We start from the raw sequence: 22,241 nt of genomic DNA, 5'->3' as shown, positions 1-22,241 counted from the left end.
AGAACCCTGTTATACACCATTGATATAGATATGAGCAGGGATGTATGAATGTTCCCACATACCCCTGAATGCTGGGGTTATCTGCACATGCACATCAAAACAGCTTTCTGATGGCATGGGACCATGGCTGCAACAGGACATAATCCACTCACCCACAGACCCCTGAGCCTGCAGGCTGTCACCCTGCAGACAGACATAGGTATGCAGCTGGTGTAATGTATGATGGGTGCAACAGACTCCTTGGTCAGGCCATATTGTCCTTGGCTATGTCTTCCTATCAGACTGCAAACAGCCACATATGGCCAGACTGCTAAGTCTACACACATAGCAGGGATATTACCAGGTATCCCATCCCTAGGGCACTATATACACTATCAATGCCAAGCAGTACCATTCTGCAGGCCACACATGCTGTCTAACTCAAGGCCACTTTGCATACTCCATAAGTACTGTGCCTGCATCAACATATACAACCGAACTAATCTGTGGTGCATGCAATAGGTACTGTGAGCTATAGTGTGTAATACTAGATAGGTATGAGTTCTACTCTGACAGTATCTAACTTGTTTGTGTAAATGTATCCCATGCAATGCATCAGATAAGCCCCTATGGGTTATCTCTGTACAGTGCTTATGCATGTTATGCCCATTGACTAGCTGCTGGCCTCAACATTGGCATACATTACAAGGCCTACGGATGTCATCCACCTCAAGGGCACTGGCTGACAGTATATTATCAGATAAACTGCATGGTGCATGTGATAAGTACTGCATGCTATAGTGTGTAATACTAGATAGACAGAAGTTCTACACTCACTGCATCTAACTTGCGTGTGTGCAAATATGTCCTCTGACAGCACTGGAGACATACCCATGTGGCCTACCCCTGTGCATTGGTTATGCATTTGATGGCCCTGTGACTAGATGTTAGCCCTAAATTGCCCTCCTCTGCATACACATAAATGATGCCTGCCAACATCTACAGTTGCACATGAGGACTACCCAGGTAACATATATCGAGGGTAGTAGAGTGTGTCACAGGGTATGAAAGCATAATAATGCTGACTGTCCCCATTGTCCCAGACACAATATTTTACACATATGCACCTTGGGAGCCATGCACATATACTGGCATACCTTGTTGATGTCATATCTCTGCTGTGCTGCCCTGCCATCCTGTGCTGCTGTATTTCCACCATGTGTCCATAGTTGCATCACTCAGACTCCTGGAACAACAACATACACAGCTCCATGACATGCCTGTCATTCTGTAACCATTCTGCCAGTGTACCATCAGGCAACAAAGATACACAATGTTTGATGTGTACTCCTGACACATGCTAAAACACAGTACCTGTTGTGGCCCAGAGCAACTGCCATGGCATAATACTACTGCACTACACAAACACATGTAAAGATATATAGTCACCTTTGCATCAGACACATATGCAAGTCCCCACATCAATGGCATGGATGGCAGTGATGGTGCACAGGTATCATCACATGCACAGGGTGTGGTGGTGCCAGAGGCCTAGGCTGTGCCAAATAACTGATAGCATGTGTGCGAGTCAGGAAGGGGTGCTGGCAACATAGGTCATAGAGAGGTGCTGTGTGTGTCTATAGGTTACCTGCATGTGACAGTGGTGTTGGAGTGTGTGCATGTACACAATAAAGCTCAGTGCTAGCCTTACATGTGTGTATTGTGGACAGCTGTGGACTGCACATGGTGCAGTGGACAGTTCACTGACTCCGGTCATGAACACGGGAACTGGCTCCTCCATGAATAGCATGGGCAGCACACCATGCCCAAGGTCAGATGTGATGCTTATACCAGATGGTGACTGCTGTCTGCTGGGACTGTGTCAGCCATGGGACAGCCCAGGACCATGTGCCCATGGCCTGCCACATCATGGTGTGGACAGCACACCTCCCTCTGTAGCACTGGAGGTGCTGCCACTATGGGAACATGAGTGTGCATGGGCATGTGGACTGCCAACAGATAGTGTTGCTGGCCTATGTCCATATGTTCGACACCCAACCTCAACCACATGTTCCAGCACAGACAATGTGCGCTAAAAGACAGACACTGTCTGAGTCCGCCGTCTGTCCTCTACATCAGTGAAATGTTTCATAGCATCATCGATGTGGTGGAGGTAGTCATGGATGTCAGACTGTGCTTCATCCATAACCCTAAGCATCCATCTGGTGTTGCAGTCAGCTCATACCTGTGCCACCATGACAGCTCAAAACATGTGACAAGTGACCTACAATACGACACCTGCAACAGGAAGTGAATGGGCAACAGTCCTCCTTTGAGCACCCCTGTCAATCTGCCTGTGTGGGACCTCGCCAGCTGTCTGGCTATGGAGAATGTCTACACTCACTGACACCATAGTTCTCACACTGCCCTGTACTATGTTGCCACCCTATGACTGTCCAATATCTGTGGCCTCTGGTGACTGGGTATGTGTGGGCATACTGACTGTGTTTGGGGACAATGGGGGCAGAAGAAGGATGTCAACCTCTGGGACAGTTTCAGCCACCAACAGCTCCACCTGTGCCTCACTATGGCCACCATCATCATCAGAGTCTGATGAGACACTGACATCAGGTTGTGAGGGGGAAAGACTCCAACCCCCTGTTCACCCTGTGAGAAGCAAGACAATTGACACACATTACCACTTGCACTATTATATATGGCAATCCACACTGACTCATACAGATGAGCATCCAAAACTGCATTACATATCCCACATCTTCTCATCTCTGATCCCATGCACAGCACATGCACCCACAACAACATACACGGACAACCAAGGCCCTGTATAGCATGCACAACACCTACATCTGGGTAACATTGTCAATTCAATACACCTGTGATATGTGCAAATGACAGTGTATGTGACAGAACTGCTCATAAAACACTTATCTTGACAATGATATGCCAGTTGTAGTACCATTGACTCAGATATGTATCTTCTCCCTATTGTGTCTGAATGGGCATCTGGGAGTAATTGCCTCGTATAGCAGGCTGCATAGTTGTCCATAACTATAACTGCAAAAGTGTTAATATTTGTACAAATACACACCTGTCATTCCCTAGGCTATGTGTTGTAGTAAACTACTCTGAAATGGAACATACAATTATTCTACTCTAGCTAAGCAGAACACTTGTGCAAAAGGTAAATTGGCAGCCCTTAAAATTCAAAGGTTATATCTGATCAGGCAAAACAACAGCATGACACTTACCAGGTACAGGACAATGAACTCCAGCCACACTTGACATACCTGTGAAAAGGCGAGGGAGAGGTATTGTAAGCAACACCAAATATGGCAGTGTTACAGGGTAATATGTGCGTATATCCACATGCACAGTAGCTACTGTGATACTGGCTATATTCCTGACAAGTCTAAGTATGTATGCACAACTGTGATGAAAAGCCAAGCCCCCACTTCAATGCAGATAGACCTGATACCTACGTACTGGTCTGTAGAGCCTGCCACAATGACTGCAAATGTATTATACTGGTGAACAGACTGGGCTTACCTGGATGTTCCTCTGATGTGGATGCTGTGGCACCCATCTCCAGGATGTATGGAGTGGTGTTTGACTGGGACCTGTGGGTTGATCCTAGGCTTGCAGGGAATTCCTCTGTGGCTGAGAGTGGTTGTTCTGTTGCAGGCCCTCCACTGGTGGCAGCATGATCTCTGGCAACAGCGTCTGCCCTTTGACGTGTGGCATTGATCATGTCTGTGGCCTGGTGTTGAACCTACTTGTAGGTCCTGTCCTGTTGGCCAGTATCTTTAACAGCCCTCACAAGGTTGGCCCACTGTGCTGTCTGCTGTTCATGATTGTGGTGTTTTTGAGATGGTCACTACTGAGGTTTGGAGACTACATCATCGCAGAGGGTAAGTACAAATACTGTCCACTGCAGAAATGTATGCAGTATGTCCACAGTTTTGCCTCATATGTTTGCTCAGTATCCCATGACAGTGTGGTCATCTGGCAGGTCACTGACAATCATTCTGGGTTAAGGTCAGAAGGGGGAGAGAGACATTTGAGTGTCACACTTCATAACCATGTGAATATGCATGGTAATGTAGTAGCTGTTATTCTATCCACTTACTATGTCTGCAGGGGCAAACTCTGAAACATGTGACTATCTGTGGGCCTTTGCCCCCCCCCTTTATGTATGGTTGCATCTGGATTCCTTGTTATAGGGGGTTGGGTGGTATGGTCAGTCTGTACCAGCTACCTTAACATACAGTTGTGTATGCTCCAAGTTGCAGCTGTTGCCACAGCCTACGACACAATGGGGGGGGGGTGTGAACACTTTGGAGACCTGCCAGCTGTACACATAACTGCAACAGCTGTGTCAGCCATGTCATTACAGGAGAGCCAGGGTAAGTGTACCCATTACAGTACAATCAAGGCATGTGCTTACCGTACATTTGTTATGCAACAATGCCAATAGCAGAATAGTAGGCGGAATATAGTTAGGCAATCTGAATATGTGCAGTGTGTCCCTCCCTGCAGGCCTGTGACTTGCAATAATAATAATAATTCATTAGCAATAACCTATGGGGATTAAAATTGCATAAGTCAGTCATTACTTGCTGTGTTCACAACAATAACCAAATATTTGTAGCAAACTGGTGAAAATAAAAACTAAAAACCACAAATTCACCAGTAGGACTAGTAGACACAAGTTTATTTTTCAGGTTAAGCACTTTCATCAAAGTAAAATTGACTTCCTCAGAACAATATACAAACAGTCATGTGGATTTAAATATATTACACTGTCACAGGATAGGTGAAGAATCCCACCAGTCAAACAAAAGATCTATTTAATAAATCAATACCTTAAAGGCATACACTATAAACACTAAAAATACAATAAAATACATTTCTGTAAAGAAATTATATAAAATTAAACCCTTTCCGCTCTTTCTTTTAAAGCAGGCAAGATAGATATAAAATCATTTAATCCTGGACACAGATTAGCTGCCAAACGAAGCTGCCACATCAGTTCCCTCTTGTTTAAAGTGTTTTTCCAGTTGCCACCCCTGGGGTTTATTTCAATGGTATCTAATATCCCAAACTTAAATCCAGAGAAATTAACACATATTTTACTATGCCTAAATAAGGCATTGGTTTCTTTTGAATTTATAATGTCATATAAGTGTTCATATATCCTGGACCTGAGAGCCCTCTCAGTTTTCCCAACATAAAACCCCAGGCAGGAATTACACTTTGCCAGAAAAACTATTTTGCTGACAGTTACTTTTTTTAAAAAACACTGTGTCCTGGTTGATATTATAAAGTTTCAAACTAGCAGCCGATAGTATATATCTACACTGTGCACAACAACCACAGGCTTTGGTGAATTAATTCATTTTTTCACTACTATTGTTCATGTTACCCTCCAAGGTAAGTTTCAAGTTACGGCCCACTTTAGTACAAAAAATAGGCTGTTCACCCACTGCTTGTAAAATATTAGGGTCACCCCTAAAAATGTTCCAATTCTTACAAAAAATATTTCTGATGTCATTATAATGTGTACTATATTGCACCACACATGCCTGGGAGAAGTTATGGGTAGAACTCTCTGTTGTTTCACAATTTTTGGTTTTAGAAAGACCTCTACCTAGTAGAGGTTCATATTTAGAACCCCACTCTCTCAAAACCTCTTGTAAAATACCCTCTACAAATTCTAGTGGATAATCTGTCTCCAGAAACATGTTCCTCAGGTCACTGAATTCCTTAATTACATCCTCATGACGGGAAGTCATTCTAGAAATTCTGATTGCCTGTCCCTTGACAATACTTTTTTTCTGTATAATGGGTGATGACTTTGGAAAATGAGGTAGGAATTACAAAAAGTTTTCTTTCTATACACCTTGGATCTAAAACAACACACATCTTTAATAATGGTGGTATCAAGATAGTGAATTTCTTTCTCATTACACTAATAGGTAAATTTCAAATAATGGGTAGTGCCATTTAGATATTCAACAAAACCAGTAGTGCTTTCCTTGGTACCCTTCCATAAAATAAAAATATTGTCCAGGTACATGCTGTAAAACAAAATATCCAAACAAAACCTACTTTCAAAAATAAACTCTTTCTCCCACCTTAATAAAACAAGGTTTGCATAAATGGGGGTACAAGCTGCCCCCATAGCAACTCCTTTGGTTTGTTGGAAATATTGCCCTTCAAAAAATATAGTTGTTATCTAAAACCAAGGCCATAATTTCACAAACAAGCTGTACACACTCTGGAGATAAACTAGAATGATCAAACAGCATTTTTTCAAAATAATCCAAACCTTCCTCTCTAGGAATACAGGAGAATAAATCTTGTACATCTAAGATCAGGATTCCATAAATCTTGCTTAATCAGTCCCAGAAAGTCCCAAGAATCTTTCACAAGATGTGGCATACTCTCAACTACATGCTTAACCATCTGATCCACAAAGACTGACAAATTGTGTGTTTTAGAGCCCCCTGCTGCCACAATAGGCCTAAATGGGGCTGACAAAACATCTTTGTGGAACTTAGGGATGCCAAATATACTTGGTACCTTGGGAAAATTATTTAATAGAAAAGAGTAAACTTCCTGACTGATCCTTTGCTCTAGTAAATATTCTTCCAAAAACCCATCAATACGCCGGTAGGAAATATTAATCTTATTCTTGGATACCTGCAAATAGCTTTCCTCCTGAAACAAAATACCTTGAATAAGATTTTTATAATCTTCACTGTTGAAAATTACGACCCCCCCCCCTTGTCTGGGGTCATTATGCGGGTACTTCTGTCATGTTTTAAAGAAAAAAGTAGTTATTTCTCTTTAGAACTCAAATTAAAGTAGAACTTCTTGTTGTTAACCCAAAGTTGGTACAACTCTTGTTTAACCACATTCTCAAAACTAGTTACCACAGGGTGCAAGGGAGGGTTGAACACACTATTTTTTCTCAAGGCCATAGATTTATGCTTAATATTACCAATATTGTTTTTTAGGAAACAGCAATTGAAAATTAATTTTCCTAGTAAACAGGTGAATATCAAGTAATACTTCCGCTATATCTGGTGTCTTAGCAGGAACAAATTTAAACCTTTTAGAAAAAAGTGAGAAATATTCTTCAGAAATAACTCTGTCTGTATAGTTGTAAATATTAAATCCTTTAGAGGTACAGATGATATCAGAATGGAAGGAATTCCCATCTAATACCTGCCCCTGCCTCTTCCCTTGTGGTATGAACCCCTGAGGGCAGGATAATCGTAACTGTAATATTGTTGGATTTCTAGTTGTCTGTTCGCTATTCTTTCTGAGCGTCTTAGCATGGGAAAATCCTCTTCTACATGAAAACCTTCATTAAATGGTTGCTCAAAGGGAGTGGTATTCCCAGTAACCTCTGAATAACCATCTGAAAAACCTCCACCTCTTTGAAAATTGAAACTCCCTGGCACATTTTCTTGATCATAACTATCAATAAAAGCCTGTCTGTGTGGTATACTGTATCGGGTATATATTGTTGAACATCCCTATTAAGTTTCCTTTTCTTTTTCTAAAATTGTATGTCACACTTTTTTTAACCCTCTCAAGGACTTTGGAATACAATTCCTCATACTGAGGAAATAGTGTCTTCCAAAATGTCCTTGTTAAGTATTTCCACTTCTTTAAGTAATTTAACTTTCATTTGTTCCTATATAATAATAATTCATTAGCAATAACCTATGGGGATTAAAACTGCATGAGTCAGTCATTACTTACTGTGTTCACAACAATGTAATTGAAGTGCAACACACTAGATTAGAACCCAGGACTGTGTATGGCAAAATGTTGTGTATGCAAGGCATTTAACAGACTAAGCTACTGAGCCAGCACTGTAGCAGGTATATTTGCCAGATATATGTGCATACATACAGCTGTGACACAGGTCTGCATCCATTGGTATTTGCATGGCTTTCACAGGCAGTTGTTCTGCAGAAGGGTCCAAGTTGAATATATGTACTGTGCCACTGATGGCTTAGCAGGTGTGTTTAAAGATGTTGCTAATAAAAGTGAGCATTTACCTGTTATTCCAGGCCTAACATACATCCATTAATATTTATTTGTCTGTCTACTGGTGTATTTTTTCATCACAGTCCAAGGTACACTCCCATTTTCTCCCTTTAGGTGCAATTGCAGTTAAAAAGTAGCACTCCGTATGTTTTCCTGAAAGCACCTGCTTTGATTACGATCTGTGTGGCCTAGTGGTCTAGTGCAGTAGGCTGTAGTTGAAAGGGACCCTGGTCCAAAAGCATGGTAGGGGTGATTATTTTTGTACATGCGCCTAACACTATGAGAAACACATAAGATCAAGATACATTAAAGCAAGTTTGAGTGGGTTTTTGCACTGCCTTAATTAGCTCAGCGTAAACCTACAATAAAAAGTTAAAAAGAAAAGGGGGTGACAGGACAGTGGTGAAATGGGGGCAAGCAGGGGAAAATATAGTGAAAGGGAGGTAGGGATATACAGGACAGCTGCATGGAAGGACCATGGGCAGGATTCACGAAGCCTCCGTGTAAGAGTTACAAGGCTTACACGGAGGCTGCAGTTAAACGGTGTGATGTCAGCATGCCATGCATATGCATGAGGGCATGCTGAATCACACCTAAGGTTAACACAGTCCGTGTAAGACAGTAGGGGGCGTATCCGTAGGGCGAGCCCTGCAAACGGACATGCCCCATGAAGAGTAAAAGTCCCGAAAGTAACCCCCCACGACAGAGTCCGTGCAAATGTGAATAAACACAACACAACACATGCCCCCATAGACTATGAACATAAAATGTATAAATTAACATCTTATATTTTTTTTTATAAGTTGTAAAGATGTTTGCCCGTGAGTGCACTTGTTTGCGCAGGCGTGCCCACCACTTAGCCACAGTTAGCAGTCAGTGGAAAAGCATATAAGAACTAAATATGCAAAGTAAGCCAAGAAGCAATAGCATTGTGGTAGAGACGTTGGCTGAAGAGGAGGCAGTCATGGTTCGAGCCCCCACAACATCAATTTTTATTTTTAGTGAAATAAGCACAAAACAATTTCCTGACATATATGCACATATATAAAATTATATTTAAAGTAAAATGTAATGAAATGGGCCATGTAATTTGAAGAAATGTGAGATAATAAAAAATAAAAAAAATGTCAGATGTGCCTATAGCTGAGCTACAGTCTAACAAGTTGAGTATATCTGCCTATAGGTGAGCAGTGTTTTAACAGGTTTAAAATGAGTGCCTGTAGGTGAGCAGTGGTTTAACAGGTGTAAAATGAGTGCCCATAGGTGAGCAGTGGTTTAACAGGTGTAAAATGAGTGCCCGTAGGTGAGCAGTGGTTTAACAGGTGTAAAATGAGTGCCTGGGGTTGAGCAGAGTTCTAACACGCTGAAACTGTGTGCCCGTAGCTGAGCGTAATATGCGTGCTGACAGCCAAACGACGCGTAAACCAGCGTGACCCATTTGCGCGGAGCTGCGCACCGCACCAACAAGCTAACCGACGGGCAACATTGAGCAAGCTGTATCGAAACTGCCTTTACACAGACACACCTCCTAGCCTGTGTAGACAGTCATAAAATATAAAAAGAAATGGCCAGGCTTGAACTCAGGATACCATGCCAATAGTCAAAGTACTGAACTACTAAGCCATGACAGCAACTCTTAAAAATGCAGTAATAGCATATAAATAGGAATGAATAGAAAGAGGAGCATGACAAAGCAGGTTTTGTGAAAATGATACAATTCCAAAATGGCCAATCACAGATAAGTCTGGGAAAAACGGCATAAATAAGCCCCATTGGTGGGAATACACAGCATAACCGATTGTGGAACTGACTTGCAGCCAGGATGCCAGGTGTAGGAGAGGGTAGTTGCTTCCGAGCACAGAGGTGGGGCATTGAGGAGTCGAAATATATGGTTTGGCTCCTCGTCCATGATCATGAGGCCCAACTCATGCAGGGCCAGGTCCTGTGGGGAGCATATAGGGCTGAGGCATGGGACCGGTTGGCACATGATCTCACCAGTGCCACAGGAATACCAAGAACTGGTGAACAGGTCCATCACCACCATGCGGACCTGAAGAGACGGAAGCAGGACCAACTGAATGGTTGGATCCAGGAGGCCCGGCAAATGCCCAACGCCCCACTACTGAGTAAGTTACATGTAATTATTTATGTAAGAAAGTAACCTAGTTGATATTATGGAGATGTGTATTCCAATATTACTTCATTTATATTGCAGCTGCAGGTGTCCGTTCTGCCAACCGTCGAGCATATGCCGATAGGCTGGTGCGGTTGCGCCACCAGGCAGGTCAGTAATTCTCTCCCTGTAACTGTAAAAAACTATAAGTATGACAGCTTGCAAAAGAGTGCAGTGTAGTCACTTATTAATAAAATGTGCAAGTAACAGTGTAAGAGAGTTTGCAAGTATTGCTTGATTACAAAAGTGTGATACAGCCTGTAATCCAAAAATAAAAATGAAACAAGTCTGAAATAAAAATGTCCCACCTGTAATATAATAGTACTTAACCTGCAGCAGGCTGAAAAGTGCAGCTACAGAAGCTGAGTAAAACATATATGTGAAACATATCCCTGTTTAAATTCTGAAACATGACACAAGTGAGACTGTTGGAAAGGATTGTTATAACTAAAAGTAAAACATGTGAATAAAGCCTTGAATTAAGTACCATCCTGAATTGTAAAAATAAACAAGTGAGATAGTGTGAAAAAGAGGTATGAATCCACCGATAAAGTAGTAATAACTCCTGAATAAAGTATACTGCAGTCAGTACAGAATGAAATGAATGTGACAGGCAGAACCAAACAGCAACATGTGTTGAAAAAAGTACTGAAGCTGGAATGTGTGTCCCAAAATCTGGATATGTTGCTCTCAGTTTGCAATATGCAGATAGTATGGTTGTGTGAAATACCAAACATCCACCGTTGTCTATAGCCATATAAAGCAAATGTAGCAGGATGATGTAGCTGAACAGAGCCAGATATGAATGTGTATGAATAATTATGAAATGTATATTGATGTAGCAGTAACATTCCTATCACCAGCCTGAATAAGTTATCACATAGGAAACTGTAGTCAGACCTGTAGTGTGTATATATCTGCAGCTAGTAGAAATGTACAGCATATGTATAGGTATTTGAAGTTAATGAAATATTTCTTCACCCTACCCTATAACCACAAATAATCCATTCCACGTGAAATGGGTATGTGCATTCACAATTAACACCCCTGGACATTTGTCCTGTTGGTTCGTACATATTTGCATATACGTTGATGCATGTGCCCTGTTCATACATCCAAACCTGATGGCCTATTGCCATCAATCAACCCTGCATGTTTTTGGATTGTGTATTGTTGTTCAAATTATGCATGTGTTATGCTTGCTGTTCAATGGCTTGAATTTATGGGTGTTTGGTTAATGGGAATACTAATGCATGCTGTTACAACTAATTGTGAATGGTATTGTACGTTACTAACCCAAACTGTCATAAAATAATGCAAAACATAGGATGACAGGGAAGGCGGGTTCCAGCGGACCCACCTCTCCCACCTCAGCTGGCGAGTCCACCTGGCAGTAGTGCCCAGGCCGGACCCTCCTCCGGTGGCCCTGTGCCACCTACGGGTGGAAGCGCTGCAGGGGATGGGGCTCATCCCCCTCTGCAAGCGTGGCCGGAGGAGAACATCCACTCACCCTCCGTAGTGTCCGGACTGTGGTGCATAGGGAGATCCAGCATGCTGTGCTTGGGCCCCTACGCCAGCTTGAGGCATGGGTGGCACAACTCACGGGCATGCCTGCTGCCAGGCCTACACAGCCCCCAGCACAGCCCCGTCCTGGGCAGTGAAGGCACAGTGGCAACTGCCCATGGGTGGGGATCTCAGTTCCACTGTTGCCATCTGTGGGCTCATGGGCTCGAGATATCCAAACATCCATCCCCGTCAATTGTGTAACCCCCCAAATGTGTCATACACCACCCCTGTATGCGTCTTGTTTGTCTTGTCTGTTAACCTCCCCTACCTACCTCCCCAGCTATACCGAATTCCTGTACCTGACGTACCACTCTCACCTCAAAAAAAAGGGCATTCTGTACCCACAAAAAAATTACGCCCCATACATAGCTGCCCATTTTGCGCACATGTCTGCTGGACATGTAAACTGGCAATTACAATTGGCTGTACAACAAATATTATCGTTGTCCTCACACCTCTCTCAGGGGTGGAAGGTTTCAAATTTCACACCAAATTACAAACATATGCACAGCTGTTGCTGATGAAGAAATGGGCAGCTATGGGCCTTTCCTACATCCCTCCAGCAAAACCCGAGCTTGTTTTCCTACTGTCCTACCCTCTTTGTGCCCCCTTTTTCACCACTTTCCTATCTCCCCATTTTCTTTTCTTTAAAAGAAAATAGCGGTGTGCAGAGTAAGCACTTTTAAGCAGTAGTAAGCGGGAGTGCGCTTCTGTGCACTTAGCTAAGCATGTGTGCGTGAAGCTAAGCGACAGTGTGCATGCGTGACCTCTGCGCAAACCAGCACTAACCTGCTTACAACTGCTTAAAAGTGCCTTAGTCACTCTGAATGACAAGGCCTGTAGTTTTCTCAGCAGCAAAATAAAATACCTCCATCAGTCTCAAACCCAGGACCTTGGGAAGACTAGTCTGCATGACTTACCAAAACGCCATGACTACTTTACAAGAACATTGTGCTGAAAGAAATATATCATGAAATAGTAGGAATTAATGTAAAGGGAATATAGCAAGTCTAGTACACAAAGCATGTCATGTATATTTACTGTCAAATCTAGTGGATTTGTAAAATAGTACTGTGTGCTGAGAAACAGTCATGCTAGTTGGTAGCTACTAGGTAATAATGTCACAGTAGCATTTGAAAAGCCACACACATACTCAGAGCAGGATAAACACTGCTATAGTTGAATAGTTAAGAGATCAATGTCAACTGTGCCCCACTGACACCCTGTCAAATGTACTAACAGTAGGCAGAAAGGTGTAATTACACATGCAATGGTAACTATGACTGACTGAAGGTATGCACCACCTGCACGTCACAAATGGTGTACTAATACATATGCTTGAAATAACCCACAATCACAACTGCAGAATATCAGAATATGTCATTGGAGTAACCCACTGCTATGTACCATTCCATGAGGCTGATAAAAGATGCTCCGGAGAGTACCTGAGGCCTGCTCAGCAGCAAGATCAAATACCATTGTAAGTGTCAAGGCCCACACGATGGCCAGACCACACTGCATGCAGTAACACCCTACCACAACAAACACATAGGGAATTGCTGCCCAAACAGATTTAGCAAACATTACAAGCTGTGAATATAAATGGAAAATAGGAAAGCCATAGCAACACATTACAGTAAAGACACCTAGCAGGCATAGAACAAGTGAATGTAAAGGCCAAATATTGATGCCATAGCAACATATTGCAAGAGCCACTGCTATAAACCAGTTGCACCACAATCCCCACAGGAAAGCACACACACCCATATACACAGTATTACTAGTCGTAGGTGTCAGCTTACATACACACGGAGAAGAGGACACTGGAGGAAGGAATACTCAGCTTACAGAACAACATGCATTGCAGTGTCTACAACACAGCCTGAAATATGAGAGACATACCAACCCTTACACTCACAGAACAGTGCTCACAGCAAACCAGCATGGTCCCCACCCTGATAATCTGAAAGGGCTACACCTACCTAACAGACCTTTTTATAGCACAGGCCTGTAATCACAGTGAGAACTGCAATCACTACACAACAGGCTGCATGCAATTAGTATATGCTGGCTAACAATTGGTGCAGACACCATCACATGGACATGTGCAGATACCTACAAAAGCATCCTGTACTCCCAGTCCACACATGCAATACTTTCATTGCACCTGCTGGAGGTAGAGAGAGAGAGAGAGAGAAGAAAAAAAAAGAACGAAAGAAAGAAAGAAAGAAAGAAAGAAAGAAAGAAAGAAAGAAAGAAAGAAAGAAAGAGAAAAAAAAACTGTAACAACAAAACAAAGAGGCTGACAGCAGGCCAAGTAACTGCAAGCCTACGCAAACAGCTGCAACAAACACAGGTAATGTAAAGTACTACTATAACACTCTACATACTGTGAACCCTTAAGATGTGTTATTGGTCTCTATCTATGTATATGAAGATGTGCATAGGGCCCGGGACATACTGCAACTGTCACTGAAGGCTCCACATACATATGTATGTGACGGTAGCTATGTGCACATAGCAATGTAGGTTGTAGTGCAATGTACAAGTAGGTTGTACAATAATGGATGTTCAGCAGTACATGACTGTGTGTATTACATATGTGGGACTAAAAAGGAGTATATATGTATGTATATATATATATATATCTATATATATATATATATATATATATATATATATATATTGAGATATATATATATATATATATATATATATATATATATATATATATATATATATATATATATATATATCTCAATATATATATATATATATAATATGCATATGTGTATACATAGATAGAGAGGGATGTAGAAATACATAGACATATATAGTTTCAGAGTGTCATAGTTTAGTACTAGGCTATCTGCAGACAGTGTATAGAATAGATTTAGAAACTTGCGCCTCTGTATAGTAGTGATACAATGAAGACCCCCCCTACATAATAGCATTAGTTTACTGTGCCTCTGTCTAGTAGTGACACAGAGATGACCCCTGCTGTAAACCTATGATCTCCCATCCACTCATCAAGAATGCACATGAAGAGTGTCAGTGAGGGTCTATGCCTAACATGGACTGGGATCCTGTTCCGCAGTATGGGAAGCCTGTTAGTGATGGACCTGTCCCTACAGTATGTCCTATTCATATGTGTGCTGAGGTTTAAATCCGTAGCTGTTGTGGTTCTGTTGGATTTGGATTGTATGAGGTGGAACATGTCCATCAATACCTGATTGGACATGGCCTACTACATCAGGCACAGATCACCCCTACGTAGGCAGTATGCTATGGAATAGAGCATGAGTTACGTTAGTCTGGCAGCATATGACAGTTGTTGCAGACCCTTGATCCTCCTGGTGTTGTACTTATGGGGTCCCCCTAGCGGTTGCAAGTGCCAGGTGAGGTACATACCAAATGGGCATGGTAAGCAGTCATGGGCCTGATAAGGGAGGAGTATAGGGGTACAATGACCCCTTTTGATCTGAATGTGAATCCCTTCATGATAAGGTGGGCAAGGTAGGAAATCTATCCAACCACTTTGGCAACGTGGGTGTCAAATGAGAGGTCAGCATTGATCAGTGTCACCAGGTCTCTGATTACTTTGTCTGTACTCAGTGGGTTACTGTCTATGTGATAATATGTGGGTACCTTGTCCGTCCAAAAGGGTATGAGTATACATTACGTGGCATGCAGTTTAAGGCCATGACTCCAGCACCAGTTGTTGGTGTCCATGAGACCTGTCAGTAGGATGTATGTGTCAGCTGGTGTATCGACTATGGCACCTAGTATGCAGTCATCTTTGAACATTGTCAGCCACTACCCTCCCATGTCTGCTTCCACATCTGAGAATTATATGCCGAACATGAGCGGTCCCAGCGCAGAGCCCTGTGAGACACCACTTGTGACTGGCTCTGAGTCTGACTTGGCACCAGTGAGTTTGACTGTAGGGTTTCTATCTGTTAGCCGGTTTGCAACCCATCTTGTGATATATGGATTTACATTTCAGCTGTTGATCATGTCTATGATGCCAGAGTGCGGTATTGTGTCAAAAGCCGTAGGCAAGTCCAGGTAGGCTGTATGGACTGCTGTGCCCTCATCAATGGCTCTAGTGACGGATTTGAAAAGGTCAACCAGGTTCATAAGGAAGGATCTGCCCTCTACAAAGCCAAACCGGGTGGGATCAAGTGTCTAAGTCCCCAATGTCTCTGTGTATGAGTACCATAATGATCCTTTCCATAGCATTGCAGACCAGGCTGGTTAAGCTTATGGGGCAGTAGTTACCAGGGTCTGTAGAGGTGCCTCCTGTGTGGAATGGGACTACTGTTGCTGTATGCCAGTGTCCATGTACATATGCTGTAGTAAGGCTATGGCTGAATAGCATTTAATGTGCATGTGTAGCTCCTCTTGCAGTTCACGTAGTATGCAACCTGCAATACCGTTGGGTCCCATTGATGCTGTGTTTACAGCTTTGCTGAGGGTGGTTCCCAGCTGGACATCTGAGATGACAGGGAGGTTACAGTCAGCTGGGATAAGTAATTCCTCATGTGTGGGTGAGGGAGGGGAGAAATATGCACTGAACCTGTCTGCCAGAATTTTGGCATTATCTGTGTGTTCATTGTAGCGTTTGTCACTTTGAACTAACTGTGAACATAACTGAGGGTTCCCACCCAGGTGTGTAACATAGCAGAAGAAGGCCTTGTGGTTATCTGTAGTGTCCATAGCGATGTCCATATCATTGTTCGCCTTGCATGTTTGTACGACAAAACGTATCTTTCTACTACTGCTGATCAGAGATGCCATAGCTCTATGGAATTATGATCTGCCATGCAGTAGCTGCCTTCTGTTGTTATACAATTTGTTCAATGCTGGGGTCCACCAGACAGGACACCTGCCCTTGGTGGAGAGGGTCATGGTTTCATTTGTGATTGCATGATCCATGCATTCTTGGAGATGTCCATAGAAAGCATATGTGAAGGTGTCTGCATTGTGGGAAAAGGTTTACACTGGCCCAGTGGGCATTAAGGATACCAACTCAGTTATAAGAAGTGTAAAGTCGGCATGTGAGTGGTTTCCCACTGTAGTCTTTTGTGTTGTGGGGGAGGTGGAATATGTATATCCAGGGGGATTAGTTTGTGGTCAGATGTGACTAGTGAGGGGTATACTTCCGGTGTGTAGCACATTGTCCCCATGTTTGTGATGATCAGGTCTAGTATATTATCTCCTGTTGTGGGAGAGGTGACCAGCTGTTCCATTGCATTTGACTTAGTGAATTCCGGGAACCTTTGGGCTAGGGTGTTTGGGGTAGAATAATGCACCCAGTGTATGTTAGGGTAGTTGAAGTATCCCAATATGATGATGTGTGGTGGGACATTCAAATCCTACAATGTCTTCAGGAAGGCTGACTGTGGTTCCTGAGATTGGAAGCGTGGTCTGTAACATACTACCAGTTGTATAGCAGGTTTGCCTATGGTTATCTGCACCTGGATGGTCTGTGATGCTTCATGTGTTGCCACTAACCTGGAGGTGTGTGTGTCCTTCATGAATATGGACACACCCCCTCCCTTTTTGTTTTGTCCCGAGTCCTGGGGCCAAAAAGCATGATACGGGGTATAGCCTGGTACCGCTGGTGTGCTCTCAGGAGCCGTGAACCAGGTTCTCACGTACTGCACAGACATCGAGATTGGTAGAATATGTATGTACAGATATATGTAATACACACATACATATATAGATATCTGTAGAGACATATACAGATACAGATAGATCTGACTGACAACAGATATGTCTGTATATGAGTATCTCTCTCTCTCTCTGTCCCACCCCCTCACACTTTCACTCTCCCTGTGTGTCTCTCTCACTCTCTCCCCCTTCTCTCCCCACATCTATATGTATATATCTACATCTATATATACATATTTTATATACATATATACAAACATATATATATATATATACAGATATAAATATATATATATATATATATATATATATATATATATACAGATATAAATATATATATATATATATATATATATATATATATATATATATATATATATACATATATACATATATATCTATATAGACTGTGTGAGGCACATGTCTGCAGATGTCTTGCAACAGGTGCCTGTTGTCAAAGACATGGAGTGAACACCAGTGTGGATACTGGAGTACCATACCCCATTCAAAAACACTGACACCAGTAACCACCACATATGTACATGCCTGCCCACCACTGCATGCGTCAGGGGGGAACAGGGGCAACAAGTGTACAATAGGCTCCACATTGATATACACAGTGGCACACTAGTCCTGTAATACCTGTACATGGAATGTGTCAGCTATGGACATGTAGGTCACTGTACCCCTCCACACCTCACAATGTCCTACATGGTATGTACCTCCCATGACAGCTACAGATATAGAGAAGGACACAGACATATGCTGGTAACTGTGGCAATGCACTCAAACACCAAAGAGCGCACACAGACTACCTACATAGAGGTTACCACTGCTGGATATACATAGTTCGGTCACACCCATGACAGTTGTCTAACAACCATGGTAACACCTCCAACATCCACAACTCAAATTACCTATGTCTGTCGTCCTTGTCACTGCAGTATAGAGCACATGGTGGAAGTACAGGACCCTACCTACAGATACGACATACCCTGTAGTAAACCACACAGAATTAAGAAGTAAGGCTCCCCATGAGTAGATGTCAGACATACCCCTGCTGAATGTTATGCAGATAGGTAATATGCCATATGAGTCACCCTGTGTAACTGTTTGTAAGGAGCAGGTATGATCATAACACATGTGTCACAAGGGGCAGGGTAGCATAACAGTATGCTGCTGTAGGCCCAGGGCCAAAAGCACACTACCTACCTCAGACACAATGCACACCCCATTAACATATTGCAAACGGAATATGTGAGGTGGAATGAGTGTGCTAGTGACTGGGTGCATGTTGTGTACTGGTGTGATTGCTCACCATGACTGTCTGTCTGTCATGGTAGTGTGTGTCCTTGGTGTGAGGCCAGAGACAGGTGTGTGAGGTATTGTGATCAACACATACTACATTGCCATATGTTGTGCTGTGTTACCCTGTATGTCACTGTGGTGTAGGTAGGGTTATGGCAAGTAAGACTAGTGTGCATTTCCAGTGAAATATGTAACGTGCATTGTGTGCAGTGCATGGGCTGATAATGTTCCCCATACAGTACCTTGATACAAACCCCCAGTGTGAGGTTGTGTATTGTACCTGAAACAGTGTGTTGACTGCTGCAGTATACTAGTCTGTCGTATGGAGTGTGCCAGGTACTGTTGCACAGTTGTCGGATGAGCACTGATATCTGGTCATTTACATGTGTATCTCCCAATAGACAGACAGATGCTATATATGGTGCTTAAGTTATATCACTGCAGTTGAGTATTATGTGTAATATGTGTGCCATAGTTTGCTGACAGATACTGCTGACATATTTTCCTTCTCCTTTTCAGGGCTATGGTTCACCAGCAGAATCCTGTCTACTCCGCTGCAGAGGAGGAGGAGATACACCAGAGCCTGGTGTGGGATTTGGCTGTACTCTTTTCCCGCACCAGCCAGAACCAGCAGGAGAGGACTGCACTGTGGCAAGACCTGGTCCACCGGGTAAATGACATAGGCACACATAACCGGACATATGAGCAGGTATGCCATCACTGCAGTGATTAATTAGAAATGTCAGTCAGCATTCATCGAATATCCACAGGCAGCAGCTTTCCACAGGTGGTGCGGTGGCTAGACATCCCCCCCTCACCAAACTGGAGGGACAACTCCTAAGTGTTGTGGTTCCAACACAACAGCAACAGCAGCAGCATACATGTGTAATGATGGAGGCTGGAGCCACACTGCAGCAGGACACGGAGTGTGCAGGTAACATGCCATGTGTATAGTTGACCATTCTGTACACTGTTAGGTTATGCATGTGTGAGGTGTGTCCTCATTTTGTAGCTGTAATCTTGGCACTTATTGTGCAATAGTGATATCCTCAATATCTGCAGTACACCTGTGGAAGCTAACTGTAGCACTACTGAATTGTATCATGCCCACAGTATCAATGACACAGTTGTGCCCACTGACAATAAATGTCTATTTTCTGCAGGTCCCTCTGGTGTAACAGCAAGGCAGCCTATCCATGCTGGTGAGTGTGTAATACCATTACCTTCAATACTCTTTATACTAATAGTAATAATAGGCTGAAGCAGTAGTGCTATGTGTTTGATTGCAGGTGTGTTTGTGTCTGTGGGTTGATATCTCATATACTGAGGTGTGTGCATGTGTGCATGTGTGCATGTGCCCATGTGCACATGTGCGCATGTGTGCATGTGCCCATGTGTGCATGTGTGCATGTGTGCATGTGCCCATGTGTGCATGTGCAGAAACTGCATGTTCCTGTCTTACTCCACAGGTTCTGGTGCTGCTCTGAATTGTCATGGCCCTGTGTGCTGTGGATGTGTTTATGTCCTGTGAATGGCCCTGGGGTGCCCGGGGGATTGGGGCCAAATTTTCCCCTGCGCCCCCAAAGGCAAGTCATTGCCCATTTTGCACCAAAGTCCCAGGGGTGGCAGGTCATGGGCATTGACCCGGGTTTTGGGACCCCAATTTTAAAACCTGGGGTTTTCCCGCTTACCCCACAGGCCCCGGGTTCTCTGGGGTCCCGGGGAAACCCCGTCAGCTGCCCCGGGTTTTTAATATGTTTTTGGGGGTAATGGGGACAGGGAGGGGGTGCCCGGGTCCGGGCATTGGGCAGCCAATTTATACAAGTGTTTCCCCATCCCCAATTCAGGGCATTCCTTGGGGGCCCTTTAAACCCTTTTCCCCCAATGTCCCCTAGGTGGTGGACAGGATTCCGGGGGGATTTACCAGGGTAAGTGGACCAGGGCAAAAGGGTCCCCCATAGCAGCCCCAAAGGCCGGGTCCTGCATGGACCCCCAGGAGAAAGTCCCCGGGCTCGTGGGAGCTCCGTCCCCAAACCCCCCTTCAGACGTCCCACGGGCTTTAAACCCCGTAGGTTTTCCTGAATGCCCGGCACAGGGACCATGGCCCGGGCCCCCAGACAGGGTCTGAGGGAGGTAAGCTGTCGCCCCAAAAAAATGAATTTCAGATGGGTGGGGTGTTTCCTCCCATGCAAATTCACCAGGGTCCCCTTAAAAATGTTTGGGGCCCCTTTGATCTGTTCCCAAAAACACACCAGACCCGGGGGAATTTGGTTTTTAATGGGTTAGGCATCCCGGGTACCAGGGAAAGAAAAAGGCCCCCTCCGCCCGAAAACGGTGCAGGCGGTTAAAATGGGGCCAGCACAGGGAGAATGCGGGTTTGTTGTATAGGGCCCCAGGAAATGCAATTTTGGGGAATCCCCCAGGGGCCCGTCTTCCCGTAAACCCCCTTTTTTGATTTTTTAACCCAAAAATTTTCCCAGGTTTTGGCCCCTTTTTTACCCGGTGGTCCGTAAGGGGGGCCCCTACAAGGTACCAGGGGCCAAAAAGACAATTTATCTTAAAGATGGCCCGGGAACCAGTTGTGGGTGTCCACAAAAACCTGAATGGGAGATGAGGTGGGAATTTGTGCATTCTACACAACAAAAGGTTCAAGGGGTCCCCAAACACACTGCACAAAAAGGCCCCTCTTTTCCTGCTGCCCCACCAAAACACAAACAACATGCAAGGGGTTTTATCAGTGGAACTTGGGGCCCAACCCGGTACAAAACCCTGTTGGAATTGATGAAACTGTGCCATTTGCAAATTTTAAAATTCGGTTGGGAGGGAACCCGGTTTTTAAAATTGGTGCTGGATCACGGGGGGGCTACCCCCCGGTTATTTTAATTTGGGGATGGATGTTTAAACAGTTTCCATGGAATATACATTGTTTTTTGGGTATTACCAGGGTGCCCGATGAGTTTGTTTGAAAGCATTTTTTGTTTTGTTTAAAAACCCATAGTAATTAACAGTGTTTGGTCCCCGGACATCTTTTGCTTTCTGGTTTTTTGAGGCCCGTTTTTTGGGGATGGCCCCTTCATAGGTTTTCCCCCAGGGGAAACAATTCATATTGAACTCAAAAAGGGCCCATTTAATGCATTGATCCTTTTTCCCCAATTGGCCCCTTTTCGATTGTTTAGGAAAAGTTGGTACTGTGCAAAATACCTTTAACCCAACCCGGGTTAAGGGTCCAAGGAAAACTGCCTCAAGGGCACAAACCCCTCCCTTCCCCTACACAAAAACACAGGGGAAATAACCCAAAAGAAAAAGGGGGAAATTTTTAAACAGCAAGGATTCCCCGTGGTGGAGGGGTACTACATAAAACTAAGTTCCCCGGGCCCGCCAATGACCTCCCCCGAAAACAGGTAAATTTTTTTCCCGGAAAAGCACCCCCTTTGGGTAATCAAAAAGGCCA

This window comes from Protopterus annectens, chromosome 3.part1 (genome assembly GCF_019279795.1).
Source record: "Protopterus annectens isolate FY-2018-M chromosome 3.part1, PAN1.0, whole genome shotgun sequence".
Classification (NCBI taxonomy): domain Eukaryota; kingdom Metazoa; phylum Chordata; order Ceratodontiformes; family Protopteridae; genus Protopterus; species Protopterus annectens.
The sequence above is the reverse complement of the archived record's forward strand: the minus strand, read 5'-3'. Positions refer to the sequence as shown.